Source organism: Scatophagus argus, chromosome 8 (genome assembly GCF_020382885.2).
Source record: "Scatophagus argus isolate fScaArg1 chromosome 8, fScaArg1.pri, whole genome shotgun sequence".
Taxonomy (NCBI): domain Eukaryota; kingdom Metazoa; phylum Chordata; class Actinopteri; family Scatophagidae; genus Scatophagus; species Scatophagus argus.
This window is the reverse complement of record NC_058500.1, coordinates 1,099,772-1,124,351: the sequence shown is the minus strand read 5'-3', so window position 1 is coordinate 1,124,351 and position 24,580 is coordinate 1,099,772. Positions and strand designations below refer to the sequence as shown.

The following is a 24,580-nucleotide window of genomic DNA, read 5'->3' as shown; positions in this document are numbered from 1 at the left end:
TTTTGTTACACATGCTCCTCCATCATAGGCTTATATCAAACAAGCATCAACATCAAAGCTGCCATTAAGAATATATTTACATTCAGCAGATTTTAAAACATGAAAGAAAAACACAACAAATCCCTTCCTTAAAAACTCTATTGATATATGGTTTAAAGCTCATAGATATGTTGGTGATATACCCCCCAGCTCTCAATTTTCACCTACTTGGGGTAACGTGCAGTTCACTCCTGGCAGGGCAGATGGTGGTTTTCTGGTTTGGTCCGATAGGGGGGTGCAACAAACTGGAGACTTATATGTTCAGGACACTTTACTAACATTTAACGACCTTTGTTTGAAATACTCAATTCCAAAGAAGCACTTTTTAAATACTTAAAATTGAAGCTCTTCATCTTGTCAAAGCATCATCGGGCTACATGTGAGCCGCTGCTGTCCTGCCTTGAGGGCATTGTGTTACAACATATGAAATGGCAAATTTTTATATTATACACAGCATTTATCTCACATGATGTGGAATCTAGTCATGACAGAAGAAGGGCATGGAGTTTGGATATTAAGGAAGATATTGCAGAAGATGAGTGGGTGACAGCTTGTTTGAGAGCTCAGACACAAACCATTAAAACTCGGATGAAACTGTTACAACACAAGTGGCTAATGAGGACGTACATAACCCCAGAGAAACTAGTATTCCTGACACACGTGTGAAGTGTTTCACTGAGAAAGGTACTTTAATACATTGTGTATGGGAATGTCCAAAACTACCCAGATTGCTTTTCTGTTAACTCCAAGTGTAAGACTCTGATCAACATTGGCCTCCTGCCTCCCCAGGAGGATGATTGCTCTATCCTGGAGAGAGACTGAAGTATCCTCTACACAGTCTTGGATTAGAGAGATGGCAATGTGTGTTACATTAGAAAAACTGACCTATGTGATTAGGGGTAAAGTGCAAGAATTTGAAGAGGTGTGGACACCCTTAATGGACTTTCTCAAGCGACAACAACATTATATTTATCTGCAAGGTTACTGAGCGTGACAATTTTATTTTAGAATTATTATTATTATTATTTTATTTATTTATTTATTTATTTTGCGGAATTGTCAATGTGTTTTAAGATCAGATAAGATGAATTTTATTGATCCCGCAGTGGGGAAATTTACTTGTCATGGCAGCTCACAAGAACAGAAAAAGAGTGCAAAAAGCAAAAAGAGTTATAAAAAAATATAGAGGTAATAAATTAACTTAACAAATTAACAATTAGTTAATTAACAAAAGTTTTGTATGTTCTTCTTTTTGTATGCCCTGTTCTTTTTGAAAATTAAAATATTGTTCAAAAAAAAGAAATTAGCATGAAAGCCAGCTGTACGTTTGACATTGACATTGACTGTCTCCCTTTTACACATTAAGGTGCCCTCTAGTGGCAATACGCCGCCAGGGACCCAGACAACCGTTTCAGGCATGAGACAACTCATCCTGCTACATAAAGTAAGAAGGTTGATAAAGGTATTTCTGATACCGCACAATGTTTTAACTTGTTTTAGATAAATGTAGGAGAAACTTACATGTTTGAAAGTTGAAAAACTGAGACAGATCTAACATTTGGACTGCAGTGTCTTACAGAGACTGGAGCAGCCGGTTTCAGCAGCTGCCTCATCACAACAAGCATCCACGTGTAATAAAGTGGTCGGCCGCCGATGACGGACAAGCTCGTTGTCGGTCTTGTTCATAACAGACGGTTATAAATGCTGAGTGTTTACAGAGGAGAGCTGAAGGAAGGAGTTAAGACCATCTTGAGGGAGCAGGATGTCCACAGCATCGCTACAGGGAGCGTGTGAGGGAAAGACGGATTTTAAACCAACAGCACGGGTCAAACATCACTCGGCTGCTGGAGAATCTACACAGAAACATGTACATGAACTGGACCGACTCCTCCTGACTCACAACATGCATTCACCAGGGCTGGGGAGGCAGCTTCTCAGCTGATCCACTTTGCAGTGACACCTTGAAGTCTACGACTGGACTTGGTTTTACATTGTAATCTGTGCAGCATCTACATCTACAAATGTTTATGAAGCTTTCCCGTTCTGACATTGACTCCACTTTTTTTCCTCTTATTAGCTCAGATGTTATTTCATTGTTCACCTAAAATAAATGCTGGCACTGAATTTTCCCATCTAATCATATTCTAGTGGACCTGCTGGACATGTCCTGTAGATGGTGTCCTGCAGTCAGACAGCAGTCAGTCTGTCAGGTCACTTCTCCTGTCAGTGCTGTGGTCAGGGGCTCTGGGCTTTACAACAAAGCTTGATTTGGTGCTGTGATTTTCTGATGTTTTTCATACGGAACCACAATCCGATGGTTTGCTCGACTGCAAATGTTCAGCTGTTTTAGAGATCTGTTGAGCTTCGTTGGACGAGACGTCATATTAAGAGGCCAGACAGATTATTGGGGAGTTTGCATCTGTTTATTGATTGTGCTGAAATTTCATCAGAACTGTCAATAGATTTGCCAGCAGTGATGTCATACTGCTGGAAGTGACATCATCAGTGGGGATCCTGATGGCACGTGTGTCAGCACCTGGTGGGGATCTTCACAGGTGCCTGGCACAGAAAGAGGAGGCCTTCCCATCACAGTCGCTATGGCTGCCATCATCTCTCCCTGTGGACAGAAACAATAACGGCACGTCAGAGGTCTCCGCTACCCAGTTTTCACGCTCACATCGTTTGTCTTTCCTCACTTCAGTAAGTCCCACTTTATTTCTAAAGCCTTCTGCAAAACTGTTGTTAGAAAATGCTTCACAGCTGCAACAAAGATATGAAATAAGCAACAAGAATCCAATGTAGAAGTCAAATGATTTCTGCAGGCTGATCAATAAGTTGAAGTGCAGTCACAAAGAAGCAGGACGGAGCAACAATTCAGAGGAGAACCAACCTGTAGATGTGTCGGATGCCTGTGAAGATAAAGAAAAGATCTTTACTGAACCCCACTCAGCTTGGATCTGCCTTTATTTGGAACTTTACGCTTGAATTAAAAAAGGGTTTTTGTTCAGCACCAAAGATCTGTTTTAACATGAATCATTTAGTGTGCAGATTACTTACATGTGCTCCCATCAGTATTCCCCAGTGCAGAGGGGGATTATAAACACGACCTGTGTAAAGACACACAGAGTTTCAAAATTGGTTTAAGTTTACAATCAAAGGTAAAGGTCATTTTTTTCAAATGAATAATTCATTGTGCACATTACTTACACCTGGTTCAAGCGACATTCCACAGGCCGTAGCCGTGAAGAGAGGAACCGCCATACTAAAATCCATCTGTGCAAAGACTCAGTGTTTAAATGTGAACTTAAATGACAACATTAACACAACAGTTTCTAAACTGCTCTTTTGGTGATGTACAAGGATAGAATGAAAACATGTTTTGCACAAACAAGGCCTTGAAAAGAATTACACATGAAAAGAGGATTTTCTCTTGACGTGAACGCCAAATGTAATAAAGATCAGAAATGTTTTCTGTAGAATCTAAACAGCTGATGCCATGATGAAAGGTAAGAATGAGAGACGTACCTTGTTGTGACGATCAGGTGAGTTTGCACTTGCAGCAGTAGCAGGTAGCAGAGTGTCTTTGAGAGGGAAATCCAGTGCTTATATACCTTATCTTCACCTCCCTTTGCTTTGATCACAGGGACGTGTTTAACTACTATAATGTTACCCTTCGTTAAACAGTATCGTTAAACCTTGTGCTGTTTGGAGAGACGTTGCCCCGTGGGCTGTTTGGGATCGTCAACAGCTTGTGGCTAAACCACTCAGTCAGCGCTGTATGTAACAGAGAAGAAATATGACCCGCACTAGCCTGGACTGATTAGCCGCCGGCCGCTAATCAAATTTAATCAAAGCTGCCAAGCAAGCGGTCACAGACGGCCGGTATTCGATCCATCCTTGAGCCTTTTACGGATGCCGGCCCTCGCTGACAAAGCAGAAGAAGAAGACAGAGGAACGATAAAATGCGCAGCCAGATTTCGTCTTTCCATCCAAAATCGAAGTAATCCGCTGGGTCTTGACATCTTCAGATGGTGGCAGTAGATGAGGACTTTTGTGTTGGTTCTTGCAGCCAATAACAGAGAAATTTGGCTGCGTTGCTCGTACCTTCCACACCTTCACAGTCTCCATTCCAAAAAGGTTGGGACAAAGTGTACAGCATAAATAAAATGCAAAGTGTGATCATTTGCTAATCCCTTTCAACATATACTCAGCTGAAAACAGGACAAAGACACTGCGCTTCATGCTTTACCTCAACTTCATTGATTTTTGGAAACGTATGCTTATTCCGAATTCCACACAAGGTGGGACAGGGGCAAGAAAAGACTGGGAAAGTCATGGAGTGCTTGAGAAACACCTGTTTGGAGCAGTCCACAGGTTAACAGGTTCATTGGTAACAAGTGGGTTAACTGGTCTACATCACCATGAACCAACGCTTCAGTGTGTAGCCAGGATGGGGCTGTTTCAACGTGACTGGGTGTCCAAGGGGCATCTTCGATAGGCTCACTTGTTCCCAGGCAAGGATGGAGCGAGGGTCAGCACTTTGTGAAACACGTGACGGGATAAAGGACATTACTCCACGGGCTCAGGATCACTCTGTGGAGACGTTATCGTCGGCAAACACGGTTCGTTTGCGAATGATTTCACTCTGTTTGTATATGACACATTAAAGGAGAGCAGCTGAGTAAAGTTAGTTCCCTTACGTCGCCATGAACAAACCCTTCAGCGTGTACTCGGGACGAGGCTATTTGACGAGGAGCGCTCTTTTGTCAAAAGTCACGCGTGACAGCCATGGGGACCTTTTCATTGCTAAATACTGCGTAGTTGTCGACGCACAGTACAACTCCGAATGCAAAGAAGCTGGGACGCTCTGTGAAAAGTGAATAAAAACAAAATGCAAACATTTGCCAATGAGCTGTGCTCAGTGATAAGTGTTTGTGCCCACAGAGTGACATCCTTTATACAGTCGTGTGTTTGACAAAGTGGCGACGCTCTCTTTCCAGGATGCCGCTTTCATACTCAGATAGATAGATAGATATACTTTATTGATCCCAGGCTGGGAAATTACAGTGCAGCAGCAGCAGCATTACACACAGTGACGATGCCGTAAAAAGAAAAAGAACAATCTGCGTAAATTATGTTAAAATAGCAATATACAAAGCAATACAAAATGTATATACAACAAATAAACAGCATTGGCTGCTGTGCAAAAATAGAATGTAAGGTGCAGTGAAGCAAGTGTGTAAAAACATATAAAGTACGCAATGACTGTATGTTATGAGCAGAGTTTAGCTGTTATTGTACAGTGTGATGGCGTGTGGCAGGAGAGACTTCCTGTAGCAGCCTGTGGGAGAAGGTGCTCCTCTGTCTGTCTGCTGTGTGATGGAGGAGGTGCTGATCGTTGTCCACCATGGATAACAGTTTGTTCAGCGTCCTGCTCCCCACCACGGTCTCAACAGACTCCAGCCTGAGACCGAGTACAGAGCCAGCCCTCTTCATGATCTTATCAAGTCTGTTAGCGTCGCTGGCTCTGATGCTGCTGCCCCAACACACAACAGCAGAGAAAATGGCAACAACAGACTGGTAGAAGATCTCCAACATCTTGCTGCACACGTTGAAGGATCTCAGCTTCCTCAGGAAACAGAGTCTGCTCATCCCCTTCTTGTACACCGCCTCGGTGTTAGATGTCCAGTCCAGTCTGTTGCCGATCACCACACCCAGGTATCTGTAGTCCTCCACCTCCTCCTCCACCACCTCCCCTCTGATCCATAGTGGCCATGAAGGCGTCCCCTTCCTCCTGAAGTCGATCACCATCTCTTTGGTCTTGTTGACATTCGGTTCCAGGTGATTCTGTTCGGACCGCTCTACAAAGTTGTCCACCAGTGTCCTGTACTCGCCCTCCTCTCCCTCTCTAATACACCCGACAACAGCTGAGTCATCAGAAAACTTCTGCAGGTGACATGACTCAGAGTTGTACTGAAAGTCAGTGGTGTATCAGGTGAAGAGGAAGGGAGAAAGCACAGTTCCTGTGGAGCTCCTACATCACTGACCACCACATCAGACAGGACGTTGCCCAGCCGGACAAACTGTGGCCTGCCTGTCAAGTAGTCAGCAATCCAGGAGATCCTGGCGTCGTCAGCACCCATCACCAGGAGAAGCTGTTTTTTCCCCCTCTTCTCTTGTTCTCTTGCTCCACTTTTTTCACATTTTTCCAGATCCTGTTGGAAAGAGTTCTTCTATGCCATGTAAGTAGTTTGAATTGAATATTTTACCATGTGTGAATGAGCTTTCCCCTGGATGTGCAAATCAAATGTACTGTGATGCCTCTGTAACAGGGTAATAACTTCCCTTGGCGTTATTGTTGTTCCACTTGCCATTGGGATAACACAGTTTGCTCCATGCTGTCCATGTGGTGAGTCGTGTCGTAATAAGGTCTGCTAATAAAAGGATGAACTTATTCTACACTGTAAATTTATATAGTATTTGTATGGCTTGACATTTCTTAAATGCGACAGCAACTAGACTGTCCATTGTATTTTTAATTTTTCCATTTTACTTTTATATGTTTAAGTGCACCCAATTAAAGGAAAGTCGCTAGTTTAAATGCTACAATAATGGCTAATCTTAGTTTGTGTATTTCAGTGTGTGTTCGTCACGTCGTGGTTTATTACAGTCCTGCCTGTGAGACATTTTTGCTCCTGTTTTCCCAGGATATGGGCAATAAATGGTGAGTTGAACCAAATTCACTGAGTTGGCTTTTCACTAAAAAAAATATACAACGCAGAGACGAGTTACATTCAAGGATTCAAGGATTCAAGGAGCTTTATTGTCATTTCACACATGTAGAAACAGGTGGAACGAAATTAGTTTGCCCGGTCCCGGTTAAGTCCAATTACCTAACAAAATCCATCCATCCATTTTCTATACCGCTTATCTGTCAGGGTCGCGGGTGGGGCTGGAGCCTATCCCAGCTGACCACGGGCGAGAGGCGGGGTTCACCCTGGACCGGTCGCCAGTCAATCGCAGGGCCAACATACAGGACCGGGATTCGAACCTGGAACCCTCTTGCTATGAGGCGACAGTGCTAACCACTGCACCACCGTGCCGCCCCCTAACAAAATACCTAATGCAAATAAATATAAACAACACTATATACATATAAAAAAAACAATCAGAATAAGAGATATCCACAGTACTGCGATATTGTGCAAATGGCGGAGTAGTGCAAATGAACGACAGTAGTGCAAATGAAATGAGTAGTTCAGAGTTCTGTGCAAATGGCTGCATTGTGCAATGTTCCGTGGGTGGTTGTCGGGAAGGGTGTGTGTGTGTGTGTGTGTGTGGGGTGTGAGGTATGGGGGTGGCGGCAGGGGCTACAGAGGTCCTCCAGAGTTCAACAGTCTCACAGCTTCTTCCCAGAAGCTGTTCCTCAGTCTGGTGGTCCTGCTCTTGATGCTCCGCAGCCTCCTGCCTGAGGGCAGAGGGGCAAACAGTTTGTGTGAGGGGTGGGTGGGGTCCTTCATGATGCAGGAGGCCCTTTTCCTGCACCTGGAGGTGTAAATGTCTGTGGTGGTGGATAGGCTGTGTCCCACAGTCTTCTGTGCAGCTTTCACCACCCTCTGCAGAGCCTTCCTCTCTGCTGCAGAGCAGCTGCCGTGCCACACAGTGATGCAGGAGCACAGGACAGCACTCTCCACCACACGTCTGTAGAAGGATGTCAGGACTGAGCTCCCCAGTCCGGCACGCCTCAGAGGAAGTAGAGGCGCTGGTGTGCCCTTCAGCACCCGCCCTGGGATATTATCGGGACCTGCAGCTTTGTGTGAGTTTATCCTCTGGAGGGTCCTCCTCACCTCTGCTGGGGTCACGCTGAGGGGCTCTTCACCAGGTGGGGGGGTGAGTCTGGTGCTGAGGGGGGCGTCCGGGTCCTCAAAGCGGGCGAAGAAGCTGTTGAGGGCTTCAGGCAGTGAGGGGTCCGTGAGGCATTGTGCATCTTTGGTCTTATAGTCTGTGATGCACTTTATGCCCCTCCACATGCTCCGTGGATCGTTGGACGCAAAGTGTCCCTGGATCCTCTGGGCGTATGCGGTCTTGGCCCTCTTCACTCTTCTCAGATGCGTAGTCCTCCAGGTCCACCTCTCCCTCACGGACAGCCGCTTCCATGAAGACCTGCCAGTCTGTGCGCTGAAAACAGTCCTGTAGTGCAGGGACAGCATCGCTGGGCCACACGGTGATGGTCCTCTGTGTCGGCGTGTGGCGTTTGAGCAGAGGACGGTAGGCAGGAACCAGCATGACGGAGATGTGGTCGGAGAAGCCGAGGTGGGGGTGGGGGACAGCTCTGTATGCGTCTCGTTTGTTTGTGTAAACACGGTCCAGCGTGTTATTTCCCCGTGTCGGGATGGTGACATGCTGGTAAAACTTAGGCAGAGTGTCTGTCAGGTTTACGTGGTTGAAATCTCCCGCAACCACGTAGAAAGCCTCCGGGTGCTTGTTCTGGAGCGAGCTGATGTTATTGTGTAGCTCGCGTAGCGCTTCGCTAGCATTAGCACCCGGCGCGACGTAAACAGCCATGACAAACACCGCCGTAAACTCCCGAGGCAGATAGTGTGGCCGGCATTTCACCGTCATATACTCTATCGCCTCAGAGCAGTGGCTGTTAGCCTTTGTGCAGTTTGTACACCAACCTTTATTGACGTAGACGCATAGTCCGCCCCCGCGAGCTTTCCCCGACAGCTGACTGCGGTCCGCTCGGAAGAGAAGCCGGCCGTCGATCTGGAAGGTTGGGCCCGGCACGTTCTCGTTTAGCCATGTTCTCGTTTAGTTCTGTGCAAATGGCTGCATTGTGCAATGTTCCATGGGTGGTATCCTTCATAACGGTCCAATGACCATTACACCTCTTAACAGACGCAGCGTTTGAGGATTGTCCGTTCCACATTCACATCAATGAGCACGGCCAAGCATTAAGGTAGCCAAGTTGGCTCGCCTGTATTGGTGCGCAGAGCAGAGGAGAGACGTGTGAAATTAAGTTACTTGAGTTGACAACAACTCGTTAACGTATCCCTCACCCCCCGTTAACTCTTTCCTTCTTTGTTTGTTTTCCCGCTCTCCTCCATTCTCTTCTCCTGTGTAGATTTCTGCTAGGCCATGTAGGTGCAGCACATGAGGACTATTTCCAACAGGATCTGGAAAAATGTGAAAAAAGTGGAGCAAGAGAACAAGAGAAGAGGGGGAAAAAACAGCTTCTCCTGGTGATGGGTGCTGACGACGCCAGGATCTCCTGGATTGCTGACTACTTGACAGGCAGGCCACAGTTTGTCCGGCTGGGCAACGTCCTGTCTGATGTGGTGGTCAGTGATGTAGGAGCTCCACAGGAACTGTGCTTTCTCCCTTCCTCTTCACCTGATACACCACTGACTTTCAGTACAACTCTGAGTCATGTCACCCGCAGAAGTTTTCTGATGACTCAGCTGTTGTCGGGTGTATTAGAGAGGGAGAGGAGGGCGAGTACAGGACACTGGTGGACAACTTTGTAGAGCGGTCCGAACAGAATCACCTGGAACCGAATGTCAACAAGACCAAAGAGATGGTGATCGACTTCAGGAGGAAGGGGACGCCTTCATGGCCACTATGGATCAGAGGGGAGGTGGTGGAGGAGGAGGTGGAGGACTACAGATACCTGGGTGTGGTGATCGGCAACAGACTGGACTGGACATCTAACACCGAGGCGGTGTACAAGAAGGGGATGAGCAGACTCTGTTTCCTGAGGAAGCTGAGATCCTTCAACGTGTGCAGCAAGATGTTGGAGATCTTCTACCAGTCTGTTGTTGCCATTTTCTCTGCTGTTGTGTGTTGGGGCAGCAGCATCAGAGCCAGCGACGCTAACAGACTTGATAAGATCATGAAGAGGGCTGGCTCTGTACTCGGTCTCAGGCTGGAGTCTGTTGAGACCGTGGTGGGGAGCAGGACGCTGAACAAACTGTTATCCATGGTGGACAACGATCAGCACCTCCTCCATCACACAGCAGACAGACAGAGGAGCACCTTCTCCCACAGGCTGCTACAGGAAGTCTCTCCTGCCACACGCCATCACACTGTACAATAACAGCTAAACTCTGCTCATAACATACAGTCATTGCGTACTTTATATGTTTTTACACACTTGCTTCACTGCACCTTACATTCTATTTTTGCACAGCAGCCAATGCTGTTTATTTGTTGTATATACATTTTGTATTGCTTTGTATATTGCTATTTTAACATAATTTACGCAGATTGTTCTTTTTCTTTTTACGGCATCGTCACTGTGTGTAATGCTGCTGCTGCTGCACTGTAATTTCCCAGCCTGGGATCAAAAGTATATCTATCTATCTATCTGAGTATGAAAGCGGCATCCTGGAAAGAGAGCGTCGCCACTTTGTCAAACACACGACTGTATAAAGGATGTCACTCTGTGGGCACAAACACTTATCACTGAGCACAGCTCATTGGCAAATGTTTGCATTTTGTTTTTATTCACTTTTCACAGAGCGTCCCAGCTTCTTTGCATTCGGAGTTGTACTGTGCGTCGACAACTACGCAGTATTTAGCAATGAAAAGGTCCCCATGGCTGTCACGCGTGACTTTTGACAAAAGAGCGCTCCTCGTCAAATAGCCTCGTCCCGAGTACACGCTGAAGGGTTTGTTCATGGCGACGTAAGGGAACTAACTTTACTCAGCTGCTCTCCTTTAATGTGTCATATACAAACAGAGTGAAATCATTCGCAAACGAACCGTGTTTGCCGACGATAACGTCTCCACAGAGTGATCCTGAGCCCGTGGAGTAATGTCCTTTATCCCGTCACGTGTTTCACAAAGTGCTGACCCTCGCTCCATCCTTGCCTGGGAACAAGTGAGCCTATCGAAGATGCCCCTTGGACACCCAGTCACGTTGAAACAGCCCCATCCTGGCTACACTGAAGCGTTGGTTCATGGTGAGTAGACCAGTTAACCCACTTGTTACCAATGACCTGTTAACCTGTGGACTGCTCCAAACAGGTGTTTCTCAAGCACTCCATGACTTTCCCAGTCTTTTCTTGCCCTGTCCCACCTTGTGTGGAATTCGGAATAAGCATACGTTTCCAAAAATCAATGAAGTTGAGGTAAAGCATGAAGCGCAGTGTCTTTTGTCCTGTTTTCAGCTGAGTATATGTTGAAAGGGATTAGCAAATGATCCACTTTGCATTTTATTTATGCTGTACACTTTGTCCCAACCTTTTTGGAATGGAGACTGTGAAGGTGTGGAAGGTACGAGCAACGCAGCCAAATTTCTCTGTTATTGGCTGCAAGAACCAACACAAAAGTCCTCATCTACTGCCACCATCTGAAGATGTCAAGACCCAGCGGATTACTTCGATTTTGGATGGAAAGACGAAATCTGGCTGCGCATTTTATCGTTCCTCTGTCTTCTTCTTCTGCTTTGTCAGCGAGGGCCGGCATCCGTAAAAGGCTCAAGGATGGATCGAATACCGGCCGTCTGTGACCGCTTGCTTGGCAGCTTTGATTAAATTTGATTAGCGGCCGGCGGCTAATCAGTCCAGGCTAGTGCGGGTCATATTTCTTCTCTGTGACCTACAGCGCTGACTGAGTGGTTTAGCCACAAGCTGTTGACGATCCCAAACAGCCCACGGGGCAACGTCTCTCCAAACAGCACAAGGTTTAACGATACTGTTTAACGAAGGGTAACATTGTAGTAGTTAAACACGTCCCTGTGATCAAAGCAAAGGGAGGTGAAGATAAGGTATATAAGCACTGGATTTCCCTCTCAAAGACACTCTGCTACCTGCTACTGCTGCAAGTGCAAACTCACCTGATCGTCACAACAAGGTACGTCTCTCATTCTTACCTTTCATCATGGCATCAGCTGTTTAGATTCTACAGAAAACATTTCTGATCTTTATTACATTTGGCGTTCACGTCAAGAGAAAATCCTCTTTTCATGTGTAATTCTTTTCAAGGCCTTGTTTGTGCAAAACATGTTTTTCATTCTATCCTTGTACATCACCAAAAGAGCAGTTTAGAAACTGTTGTGTTAATGTTGTCATTTAAGTTCACATTTAAACACTGAGTCTTTGCACAGATGGATTTTAGTATGGCGGTTCCTCTCTTCACGGCTACGGCCTGTGGAATGTCGCTTGAACCAGGTGTAAGTAATGTGCACAATGAATTATTCATTTGAAAAAAATGACCTTTACCTTTGATTGTAAACTTAAACCAATTTTGAAACTCTGTGTGTCTTTACACAGGTCGTGTTTATAATCCCCCTCTGCACTGGGAATACTGATGGGAGCACATGTAAGTAATCTGCACACTAAATGATTCATGTTAAAACAGATCTTTGGTGCTGAACAAAAACCCTTTTTTAATTCAAGCGTAAAGTTCCAAATAAAGGCAGATCCAAGCTGAGTGGGGTTCAGTAAAGATCTTTTCTTTATCTTCACAGGCATCCGACACATCTACAGGTTGGTTCTCCTCTGAATTGTTGCTCCGTCCTGCTTCTTTGTGACTGCACTTCAACTTATTGATCAGCCTGCAGAAATCATTTGACTTCTACATTGGATTCTTGTTGCTTATTTCATATCTTTGTTGCAGCTGTGAAGCATTTTCTAACAACAGTTTTGCAGAAGGCTTTAGAAATAAAGTGGGACTTACTGAAGTGAGGAAAGACAAACGATGTGAGCGTGAAAACTGGGTAGCGGAGACCTCTGACGTGCCGTTATTGTTTCTGTCCACAGGGAGAGATGATGGCAGCCATAGCGACTGTGATGGGAAGGCCTCCTCTTTCTGTGCCAGGCACCTGTGAAGATCCCCACCAGGTGCTGACACACGTGCCATCAGGATCCCCACTGATGATGTCACTTCCAGCAGTATGACATCACTGCTGGCAAATCTATTGACAGTTCTGATGAAATTTCAGCACAATCAATAAACAGATGCAAACTCCCCAACAATCTGTCTGGCCTCTTAATATGACGTCTCGTCCAACGAAGCTCAACAGATCTCTGAAAGAGCTGAACATTTACAGTCGAGCAAACCATCAGATTGTGGTTCCGTATGAAAAACATCAGAAAATCACAGCACCAAATCAAGCTTTGTTGTAAATAATAGGATAAAAAGATGACTCTGTTCCAGGGGCCCGTTTCATGAAGCAGGTTATGTGGAAACTCTGAGTATGTTAAGCCAGAAATCAGCGAAACCCTGACTAAAGCGTTTCATAAAGCGAGGTAACTCATACTCAGAGTCTGTTACCGCGGTAACTTAGTCTGTGAACGTTACCTGGTCGGGAGCAGGTTTTATCCCAGAAAGCCCGAGTTTGTCTCTGACTCCTCCCCTTTACGGAACATAAGCCTGAACCGTTTCCTTATTCACCGAGTCTCCGTCGAACCTGCTAAGTTTACGAAAATCGAGTGTCTGTTTCTGGAGGAGTCCGTAGACGAAGAAACAATACTGATTCACAGAGAAATGTGATTGCGTCGGGCGAGGATTTTCCGAGCACGTCTGGGTAATTTTTCATCCTGTTCCGACTTTTTATATGAGCCTTATCGTTTTTCGTTACAGTCACTGCAATACATTCACAACCTCATCCGTCCTCTCATCGCTCACATCACCCACCGTGGCCGTGAACTCACCACTGAGCAGATACTTTGCGTTGCTCCACGTTTCTGCAAACGGGAGTGTTTTATACAACACCGGAGATGCAGAGCTCCCTCTGGGATCTTAACGGGCTTAACTTACTCCTGAACTTACCCCGATCTCAGGGTTAACTTACCTCGCTTCTTGAACTCAGAGTCAGAGTACTCAGAGTTTCCACATAACCTGCTTCATGAAACGGGCCCCTGGAGCTGCTCTCACAGTCTTAAAGCGCCGTTTGTTTAGACATCTTTTGAAACTAATTGGAAGTCTAGCGGAGCTGTGAGGAAAATCCACTTTAAGCTGCCGTCTTGGTCCGTGGCTCAACAATGCCCCCGTTTTCATGCTAATTTCTAATTTAATCTGTGTGTGACAGGAATCAGAAGAAATAATAACTGTCCGTAGCCCGCTGCTGTGCGGACACTGCTGCTGTTTTGCCGGTCGTCTGGTGTATTTTGCCCGTTTCCTGGTGCTGCTTTGTTCCTACTCTGGCTCCAGTCACGCCCACCTCACCTGCCTCACCTGGCTTGGTGGTGGCCTTAATCGGTCGCGCCTGCTCTGTTGGACTGTTTGTCCTGCTGTGCCGCGTTCCTCTTACCAGTGCCTTAGCTCAGGTCTATCGTGGGCTGTTTTAGCTTTAACTGTTTTAACCAGCAACCACAGATATTGATAACAGTGGCAGAGACTATAGACTCGTAAGACTCTGCTCATGATCCACGTGTCTTCTTTTAATCTGAATGAGTGGTGTCTGGTTAACCCTGTTTTCCTCCTTGGAAATTGTGTTAAATTGGTTGGGTTTTTTTGTTTGTTTGTTTTAGTGTAATTGTTATTATTGTTATCATAGTTTATTTGTTTATTTGAAGGTTTCCTCGATTAATAGGCTTTTTGGTGGTAGCTAATATTGTTCGGTTTACTTTAGTTGGTTACTTTGCAGCTGCCTGTTTGACTTGCCTTCAGTTGCTGAGAACCAGTGGTGGTGCTGCTGGTGACCTGGGTGGAGGGCCCCCTTCCTGTCTGTGTGCGAGTTTCTCCTGAGTTGGGTTCATTTTCACTGTAGTGTGTGTGTTCCCACGTGTGGCTGGGGTGGTTTACTTTTGCTGGGATCCCCCCTCACCCCGACCAACCTGCCTCTCACCGGTAATCAGCCACTGAACAGGCCAGTGTATTTTCTTTAGATTGAGTGTGTGAATGTGGGATTTACAGACAATTGTTTAAGCCTGTTTGACTAATAAAATAATTTTTAACTTGGAACCTCGTCTCCCGCCACTCAGTACAACGAACAGGAAAATCGTCAGTGAACTTCTTACAATTAAATTCCTTGGATGAAATTCCCAAGGTGCCGTTGTCTGCTAGTCCTATCATAAACCTCTGCCTCCAGAGCCGCCACATTTATATGTGGATTTTTAACACTCGCGATATTTTTGTTTAGTATTTAAATAAAATTTAAATTTATATCACTACATACATTTATAAGTCCTCATGTGCTGCACCTACATGGCCTAGCAGAAATCTACACAGGAGAAGAGAATGGAGGAAGAGCGGGAAAACAAACAAAGAAGGAAAGAGTTAACGGGGGGTGAGGGATACGTTAACGAGTTGTTGTCAACTCAAGTAACTTAATTTCACACGTCTCTCCTCTGCTCTGCGCACCAATACAGGCGAGCCAACTTGGCTACCTTAATGCTTGGCCGTGCTCATTGATGTGAATGTGGAACGGACAATCCTCAAACGCTGCGTCTGTTAAGAGGTGTAATGGTCATTGGACCGTTATGAAGGATACCACCCATGGAACATTGCACAATGCAGCCATTTGCACAGAACTAAACGAGAACATGGCTAAACGAGAACGTGCCGGGCCCAGCCTTCCAGATCGACGGCCGGCTTCTCTTCCGAGCGGACCGCAGTCAGCTGTCGGGGAAAGCTCGCGGGGGCGGACTATGCGTCTACGTCAATAAAGGTTGGTGTACAAACTGCACAAAGGCTAACAGCCACTGCTCTGAGGCGATAGAGTATATGACGGTGAAATGCCGGCCACACTATCTGCCTCGGGAGTTTACGGCGGTGTTTGTCATGGCTGTTTACGTCGCGCCGGGTGCTAATGCTAGCGAAGCGCTACGCGAGCTACACAATAACATCAGCTCGCTCCAGAACAAGCACCCGGAGGCTTTCTACGTGGTTGCGGGAGATTTCAACCACGTAAACCTGACAGACACTCTGCCTAAGTTTTACCAGCATGTCACCATCCCGACACGGGGAAATAACACGCTGGACCGTGTTTACACAAACAAACGAGACGCATACAGAGCTGTCCCCCACCCCCACCTCGGCTTCTCCGACCACATCTCCGTCATGCTGGTTCCTGCCTACCGTCCTCTGCTCAAACGCCACACGCCGACACAGAGGACCATCACCGTGTGGCCCAGCGATGCTGTCCCTGCACTACAGGACTGTTTTCAGCGCACAGACTGGCAGGTCTTCATGGAAGCGGCTGTCCGTGAGGGAGAGGTGGACCTGGAGGACTACGCATCTGCTGTCCTCGGTTACATCTACAAGTGTGCAGAGGATGTTACCAGCACCAGGACAGTAACCACCTACGCAAACCAGAAACCCTGGCTGAACACGGAGGTTTGGTCTCTGCTGAAAGCCAGGGATGCTGCGTTTAGGTCAGGTGACAGACTGGCACTCAGGGTGGCGAGAAGAGAGCTGACTGCAGGAGTGAAGAGGGCCAAGACCGCATACGCCCAGAGGATCCAGGGACACTTTGCGTCCAACGATCCACGGAGCATGTGGAGGGGCATAAAGTGCATCACAGACTATAAGACCAAAGATGCACAATGCCTCACGGACCCCTCACTGCCTGAAGCCCTCAACAGCTTCTTCGCCCGCTTTGAGGACCCGGACGCCCCCCCTCAGCACCAGACTCACCCCCCCCCACCTGGTGAAGAGCCCCTCAGCGTGACCCCAGCAGAGGTGAGGAGGACCCTCCAGAGGATAAACTCACACAAAGCTGCAGGTCCCGATAATATCCCAGGGCGGGTGCTGAAGGGCACACCAGCGCCTCTACTTCCTCTGAGGCGTGCCGGACTGGGGAGCTCAGTCCTGACATCCTTCTACAGACGTGTGGTGGAGAGTGCTGTCCTGTGCTCCTGCATCACTGTGTGGCACGGCAGCTGCTCTGCAGCAGAGAGGAAGGCTCTGCAGAGGGTGGTGAAAGCTGCACAGAAGACTGTGGGACACAGCCTATCCACCACCACAGACATTTACACCTCCAGGTGCAGGAAAAGGGCCTCCTGCATCATGAAGGACCCCACCCACCCCTCACACAAACTGTTTGCCCCTCTGCCCTCAGGCAGGAGGCTGCGGAGCATCAAGAGCAGGACCACCAGACTGAGGAACAGCTTCTGGGAAGAAGCTGTGAGACTGTTGAACTCTGGAGGACCTCTGTAGCCCCTGCCGCCACCCCCATACCTCACACCCCACACACACACACACACACACACACCCTTCCCGACAACCACCCACAGAACATTGCACAATGCAGCCATTTGCACAGAACTCTGAACTACTCATTTCATTTGCACTACTGTCGTTCATTTGCACTACTCCGCCATTTGCACAATATCGCAGTACTGTGGATATCTCTTATTCTGATTGTTTTTTTTATATGTATATAGTGTTGTTTATATTTATTTGCATTAGGTATGTTGTTAGGGGGCGGCACGGTGGTGCAGTGGTTAGCACTGTCGCCTCATAGCAAGAGGGTTCCAGGTTCGAATCCCGGTCCTGTATGTTGGCCCTGCGATTGACTGGCGACCGGTCCAGGGTGAACCCCGCCTCTCGCCCGTGGTCAGCTGGGATAGGCTCCAGCCCACCCGCGACCCTGACAGATAAGCGGTATAGAAAATGGATGGATGGATTTTGTTAGGTAATTGGACTTAACCGGGACCGGGCAAACTAATTTCGTTCCACCTCATGTTTCTACATGTGTGAAATGACAATAAAGCTCCTTGAATCCTTGAATCCTTGAATGTAACTCGTCTCTGCGTTGTGTATTTTTTTTAGTGAAAAGCCAACTCAGTGAATTTGGTTCAACTCACCATTTATTGCCCATATCCTGGGAAAACAGGAGCAAAAATGTCTCACAGGCAGGACTGTAATAAACCACGACGTGACGAACACACACTGAAATACACAAACTAAGATTAGCCATTATTGTAGCATTTAAACTAGCGACTTTCCTTTAATTGGGTGCACTTAAACATATAAAAGTAAAATGGAAAAATTAAAAATACAATGGACAGTCTAGTTGCTGTCGCATTTAAGAAATGTCAAGCCATACAAATACTATATAAATTTACAGTGTAGAATAAGTTCATCCTTTTATTAGCAGACCTTATTACGACACGACTCACCACATGGACAGCATGGAGCAAACTGTGTTATCCCAATGGCAAGTGGAACAACAATAACGCCAAGGGAAGTTATTACCCTGTTACAGAGGCATCACAGTACATTTGATTTGCACATCCAGGGGAAAGCTCATTCACACATGGTAAAATATTCAATTCAAACTACTTACATGGCATAGAAGAACTCTTTCCAACAGGATCTGGAAAAATGTGAAAAAAGTGGAGCAAGAGAACAAGAGAAGAGGGGGAAAAAACAGCTTCTCCTGGTGATGGGTGCTGACGACGCCAGGATCTCCTGGATTGCTGACTACTTGACAGGCAGGCCACAGTTTGTCCGGCTGGGCAGCGTCCTGTCTGATGTGGTGGTCAGTGATGTAGGAGCTCCACAGGAACTGTGCTTTCTCCCTTCCTCTTCACCTGATACACCACTGACTTTCAGTACAACTCTGAGTCATGTCACCCGCAGAAGTTTTCTGATGACTCAGCTGTTGTCGGGTGTATTAGAGAGGGAGAGGAGGGCGAGTACAGGACACTGGTGGACAACTTTGTAGAGCGGTCCGAACAGAATCACCTGGAACCGAATGTCAACAAGACCAAAGAGATGGTGATCGACTTCAGGAGGAAGGGGACGCCTTCATGGCCACTATGGATCAGAGGGGAGGTGGTGGAGGAGGAGGTGGAGGACTACAGATACCTGGGTGTGGTGATCGGCAACAGACTGGACTGGACATCTAACACCGAGGCGGTGTACAAGAAGGGGATGAGCAGACTCTGTTTCCTGAGGAAGCTGAGATCCTTCAACGTGTGCAGCAAGATGTTGGAGATCTTCTACCAGTCTGTTGTTGCCATTTTCTCTGCTGTTGTGTGTTGGGGCAGCAGCATCAGAGCCAGCGACGCTAACAGACTTGATAAGATCATGAAGAGGGCTGGCTCTGTACTCGGTCTCAGGCTGGAGTCTGTTGAGACCGTGGTGGGGAGCAGGACGCTGAACAAACTGTTATCCATGGTGGACAACGATCAGCACCTCCTCCATCACACAGCAGACAGACAGAGGAGCACCTTCTCCCACAGGCTGCTACAGGAAGTCTCTCCTGCCACACGCCATCACACTGTACAATAACAGCTAAACTCTGCTCATAACATACAGTCATTGCGTACTTTATATGTTTTTACACACTTGCTTCACTGCACCTTACATTCTATTTTTGCACAGCAGCCAATGCTGTTTATTTGTTGTATATACATTTTGTATTGCTTTGTATATTGCTATTTTAACATAATTTACGCAGATTGTTCTTTTTCTTTTTACGGCATCGTCACTGTGTGTAATGCTGCTGCTGCTGCACTGTAATTTCCCAGCCTGGGATCAATAAAGTATATCTATCTATCTATCTGAGTATGAAAGCGGCATCCTGGAAAGAGAGCGTCGCCACTTTGTCAAACACACGACTGTATAAAGGATGTCACTCTGTGGGCACAAACACTTATCACTGAGCACAGCTCATTGGCAAATGTTTGCATTTTGTTTTTATTCACTTTTCACAGAGCGTCCCAGCTTCTTTGCATTCGGAGTTGTACTGTGCGTCGACAACTACGCAGTATTTAGCAATGAAAAGGTCCCCATGGCTGTCACGCGTGACTTTTGACAAAAGAGCGCTCCTCGTCAAATAGCCTCGTCCCGAGTACACGCTGAAGGGTTTGTTCATGGCGACGTAAGGGAACTAACTTTACTCAGCTGCTCTCCTTTAATGTGTCATATACAAACAGAGTGAAATCATTCGCAAACGAACCGTGTTTGCCGACGATAACGTCTCCACAGAGTGATCCTGAGCCCGTGGAGTAATGTCCTTTATCCCGTCACGTGTTTCACAAAGTGCTGACCCTCGCTCCATCCTTGCCTGGGAACAAGTGAGCCTATCGAAGATGCCCCTTGGACACCCAGTCACGTTGAAACAGCCCCATCCTGGCTACACACTGAAGCGTTGGTTCATGGTGATGTAGACCAGTTAACCCACTTGTTACCAATGAACCTGTTAACCTGTGGACTGCTCCAAACAGGTGTTTCTCAAGCACTCCATGACTTTCCCAGTCTTTTCTTGCCCCTGTCCCACCTTGTGTGGAATTCGGAATAAGCATACGTTTCCAAAAATCAATGAAGTTGAGGTAAAGCATGAAGCGCAGTGTCTTTGTCCTGTTTTCAGCTGAGTATATGTTGAAAGGGATTAGCAAATGATCACACTTTGCATTTTATTTATGCTGTACACTTTGTCCCAACCTTTTTGGAATGGAGACTGTGAAGGTGTGGAAGGTACGAGCAACGCAGCCAAATTTCTCTGTTATTGGCTGCAAGAACCAACACAAAAGTCCTCATCTACTGCCACCATCTGAAGATGTCAAGACCCAGCGGATTACTTCGATTTTGGATGGAAAGACGAAATCTGGCTGCGCATTTTATCGTTCCTCTGTCTTCTTCTTCTGCTTTGTCAGCGAGGGCCGGCATCCGTAAAAGGCTCAAGGATGGATCGAATACCGGCCGTCTGTGACCGCTTGCTTGGCAGCTTTGATTAAATTTGATTAGCGGCCGGCGGCTAATCAGTCCAGGCTAGTGCGGGTCATATTTCTTCTCTGTTACATACAGCTGACTGAGTGGTTTAGCCACAAGCTGTTGACGATCCCAAACAGCCCACGGGGCAACGTCTCTCCAAACAGCACAAGGTTTAACGATACTGTTTAACGAAGGGTAACATTATAGTAGTTAAACACGTCCCTGTGATCAAAGCAAAGGGAGGTGAAGATAAGGTATATAAGCACTGGATTTCCCTCTCAAAGACACTCTGCTACCTGCTACTGCTGCAAGTGCAAACTCACCTGATCGTCACAACAAGGTACGTCTCTCATTCTTACCTTTCATCATGGCATCAGCTGTTTAGATTCTACAGAAAACATTTCTGATCTTTATTACATTTGGCGTTCACGTCAAGAGAAAATCCTCTTTTCATGTGTAATTCTTTTCAAGGCCTTGTTTGTGCAAAACATGTTTTCATTCTATCCTTGTACATCACCAAAAGAGCAGTTTAGAAACTGTTGTGTTAATGTTGTCATTTAAGTTCACATTTAAACACTGAGTCTTTGCACAGATGGATTTTAGTATGGCGGTTCCTCTCTTCACGGCTACGGCCTGTGGAATGTCGCTTGAACCAGGTGTAAGTAATGTGCACAATGAATTATTCATTTGAAAAAAATGACCTTTACCTTTGATTGTAAACTTAAACCAATTTTGAAACTCTGTGTGTCTTTACACAGGTCGTGTTTATAATCCCCCTCTGCACTGGGGAATACTGATGGGAGCACATGTAAGTAATCTGCACACTAAATGATTCATGTTAAAACAGATCTTTGGTGCTGAACAAAAACCCTTTTTTAATTCAAGCGTAAAGTTCCAAATAAAGGCAGATCCAAGCTGAGTGGGGTTCAGTAAAGATCTTTTCTTTATCTTCACAGGCATCCGACACATCTACAGGTTGGTTCTCCTCTGAATTGTTGCTCCGTCCTGCTTCTTTGTGACTGCACTTCAACTTATTGATCAGCCTGCAGAAATCATTTGACTTCTACATTGGATTCTTGTGCTTATTTCATATCTTTGTTGCAGCTGTGAAGCATTTTCTAACAACAGTTTTGCAGAAGGCTTTAGAAATAAAGTGGGACTTACTGAAGTGAGGAAAGACAAACGATGTGAGCGTGAAAACTGGGTAGCGGAGACCTCTGACGTGCCGTTATTGTTTCTGTCCACAGGGAGAGATGATGGCAGCCATAGCGACTGTGATGGGAAGGCCTCCTCTTTCTGTGCCAGGCACCTGTGAAGATCCCCACCAGGTGCTGACACACGTGCCATCAGGATCCCCACTGATGATGTCACTTCCAGCAGTATGACATCACTGCTGGCAAATCTATTGACAGTTCTGATGAAATTTCAGCACAATCAATAAACAGATGCAAACTCCCCAATAATCTGTCTGGCCTCTTAATATGACGTCTCGTCCAACGAAGCTCAACAGATCTCTAAAAGCTGAACATTTACAGTCGAGCAAACCATCAGATTGTGGTTCCGTATGAAAAACATCAGAAAATCACAGCACCAAATCAAGCTTTGTTGTAAATAATAGGATAAAAAGATGACTCTGTTCCAGGGGCCCGTTTCATGAAGCAGGTTATGTGGAAACTCTGAGTATGTTAAGCCAGAAATCAGCGAAACCCTGACTAAAGCGTTTCATAAAGCGAGGTAACTCACACTCAGAGTCTGTTACCGCGGTAACTTAGTCTGTGAACGTTACCTGGTCGGGAGCAGGTTTTATCCCAGAAAGCCCGAGTTTGTCTCTGACTCCTCCCCTTTACGGAACATAAGCCTGAACTGTTTCCTTATTCACCGAGTCTCCGTCGAACCTGCTAAGTTTACGAAAATCGAGTGTCTGTTTCTGGAGGAGTCCGTAGACGAAGAAACAATACTGATTCACAGAGAAATGTGATTGCGTCGGGCGAGGATTTTCCGAACACGTCTGGGTAATTTTTCATCCTGTTCCGACTTTTTATATGAGCCTTATCGTTTTTCGTTACAGTCACTGCAATACATTCACAACCTCATCCGTCCTCTCATCGCTCACATCACCCACCGTGGCCGTGAACTCACCACTGAGCAGATACTTTGCGTTGCTCCACGTTTCTGCAAACGGGAGTGTTTTATACAACACCGGAGATGCAGAGCTCCCTCTGGGATCTTAACGGGCTTAACTTACTCCTGAACTTACCCCGATCTCAGGGTTAACTTACCTCGCTTCTTGAACTCAGAGTCAGAGTACTCAGAGTTTCCACATAACCTGCTTCATGAAACGGGCCCCTGGAGCTGCTCTCACAGTCTTAAAGCGCCGTTTGTTTAGACATCTTTTGAAACTAATTGGAAGTCTAGCGGAGCTGTGAGGAAAATCCACTTTAAGCTGCCGTCTTGGTCCGTGGCTCAACAATGCCCCCGTTTTCATGCTAATTTCTAATTTAATCTGTGTGTGACAGGAATCAGAAGAAATAATAACTGTCCGTAGCCCGCTGCTGTGCGGACACTGCTGCTGTTTTGCCGGTCGTCTGGTGTATTTTGCCCGTTTCCTGGTGCTGCTTTGTTCCTACTCTGGCTCCAGTCACGCCCACCTCACCTGCCTCACCTGGCTTGGTGGTGGCCTTAATCGGTCGCGCCTGCTCTGTTGGACTGTTTGTCCTGCTGTGCCGCGTTCCTCTTACCAGTGCCTTAGCTCAGGTCTATCGTGGGCTGTTTTAGCTTTAACTGTTTTAACCAGCAACCACAGATATTGATAACAGTGGCAGAGACTATAGACTCGTAAGACTCTGCTCATGATCCACGTGTCTTCTTTTAATCTGAATGAGTGGTGTCTGGTTAACCCTGTTTTCCTCCTTGGAAATTGTGTTAAATTGGTTGGGTTTTTTTGTTTGTTTGTTTTAGTGTAATTGTTATTATTGTTATCATAGTTTATTTGTTTATTTGAAGGTTTCCTCGATTAATAGGCTTTTTGGTGGTAGCTAATATTGTTCGGTTTACTTTAGTTGGTTACTTTGCAGCTGCCTGTTTGACTTGCCTTCAGTTGCTGAGAACCAGTGGTGGTGCTGCTGGTGACCTGGGTGGAGGGCCCCCTTCCTGTCTGTGTGCGAGTTTCTCCTGAGTTGGGTTCATTTTCACTGTAGTGTGTGTGTTCCCACGTGTGGCTGGGGTGGTTTACTTTTGCTGGGATCCCCCCTCACCCCGACCAACCTGCCTCTCACCGGTAATCAGCCACTGAACAGGCCAGTGTATTTTCTTTAGATTGAGTGTGTGAATGTGGGATTTACAGACAATTGTTTAAGCCTGTTTGACTAATAAAATAATTTTTAACTTGGAACCTCGTCTCCCGCCACTCAGTACAACGAACAGGAAAATCGTCAGTGAACTTCTTACAATTAAATTCCTTGGATGAAATTCCCAAGGTGCCGTTGTCTGCTAGTCCTATCATAAACCTCTGCCTCCAGAGCCGCCACATTTATATGTGGATTTTTAACACTCGCGATATTTTTGTTTAGTATTTAATAAATTTAATTTATATATAAGTCCTCATGTGCTGCACCTACATGGCCTAGCAGAAATCTACACAGGAGAAGAGAATGGAGGAAGAGCGGGAAAACAAACAAAGAAGGAAAGAGTTAACGGGGGGTGAGGGATACGTTAACGAGTTGTTGTCAACTCAAGTAACTTAATTTCACACGTCTCTCCTCTGCTCTGCGCACCAATACAGGCGAGCCAACTTGGCTACCTTAATGCTTGGCCGTGCTCATTGATGTGAATGTGGAACGGACAATCCTCAAACGCTGCGTCTGTTAAGAGGTGTAATGGTCATTGGACCGTTATGAAGGATACCACCCATGGAACATTGCACAATGCA

General features: G+C 46.3%; 3 long non-coding RNA genes across 3 annotated transcripts; 2 read left to right on the top strand and 1 right to left on the bottom strand.

Annotated features, from left to right (window-relative positions):
• Positions 1-2,443: 2,443 nt before the first annotated feature.
• LOC124063684 lies at positions 2,444-3,644 on the bottom strand. The gene is made up of 5 exons (XR_006844132.1): positions 3,565-3,644; positions 3,247-3,312; positions 3,097-3,146; positions 2,930-2,948; positions 2,444-2,656 (listed from the first exon to the last, which is right to left on the bottom strand). It is a non-coding gene; the product is annotated as an uncharacterized LOC124063684 (long non-coding RNA).
• An 8,679-nt stretch (positions 3,645-12,323) lies between these two features.
• Positions 12,324-13,016, top strand: LOC124063685. The gene is made up of 3 exons (XR_006844133.1): positions 12,324-12,363; positions 12,512-12,530; positions 12,804-13,016. It is a non-coding gene; the product is annotated as an uncharacterized LOC124063685 (long non-coding RNA).
• A 7,894-nt stretch (positions 13,017-20,910) lies between these two features.
• LOC124063985 lies at positions 20,911-22,112 on the top strand. The gene is made up of 5 exons (XR_006844192.1): positions 20,911-20,992; positions 21,245-21,310; positions 21,411-21,460; positions 21,609-21,627; positions 21,900-22,112. It is a non-coding gene; the product is annotated as an uncharacterized LOC124063985 (long non-coding RNA).
• Positions 22,113-24,580: the final 2,468 nt, after the last annotated feature.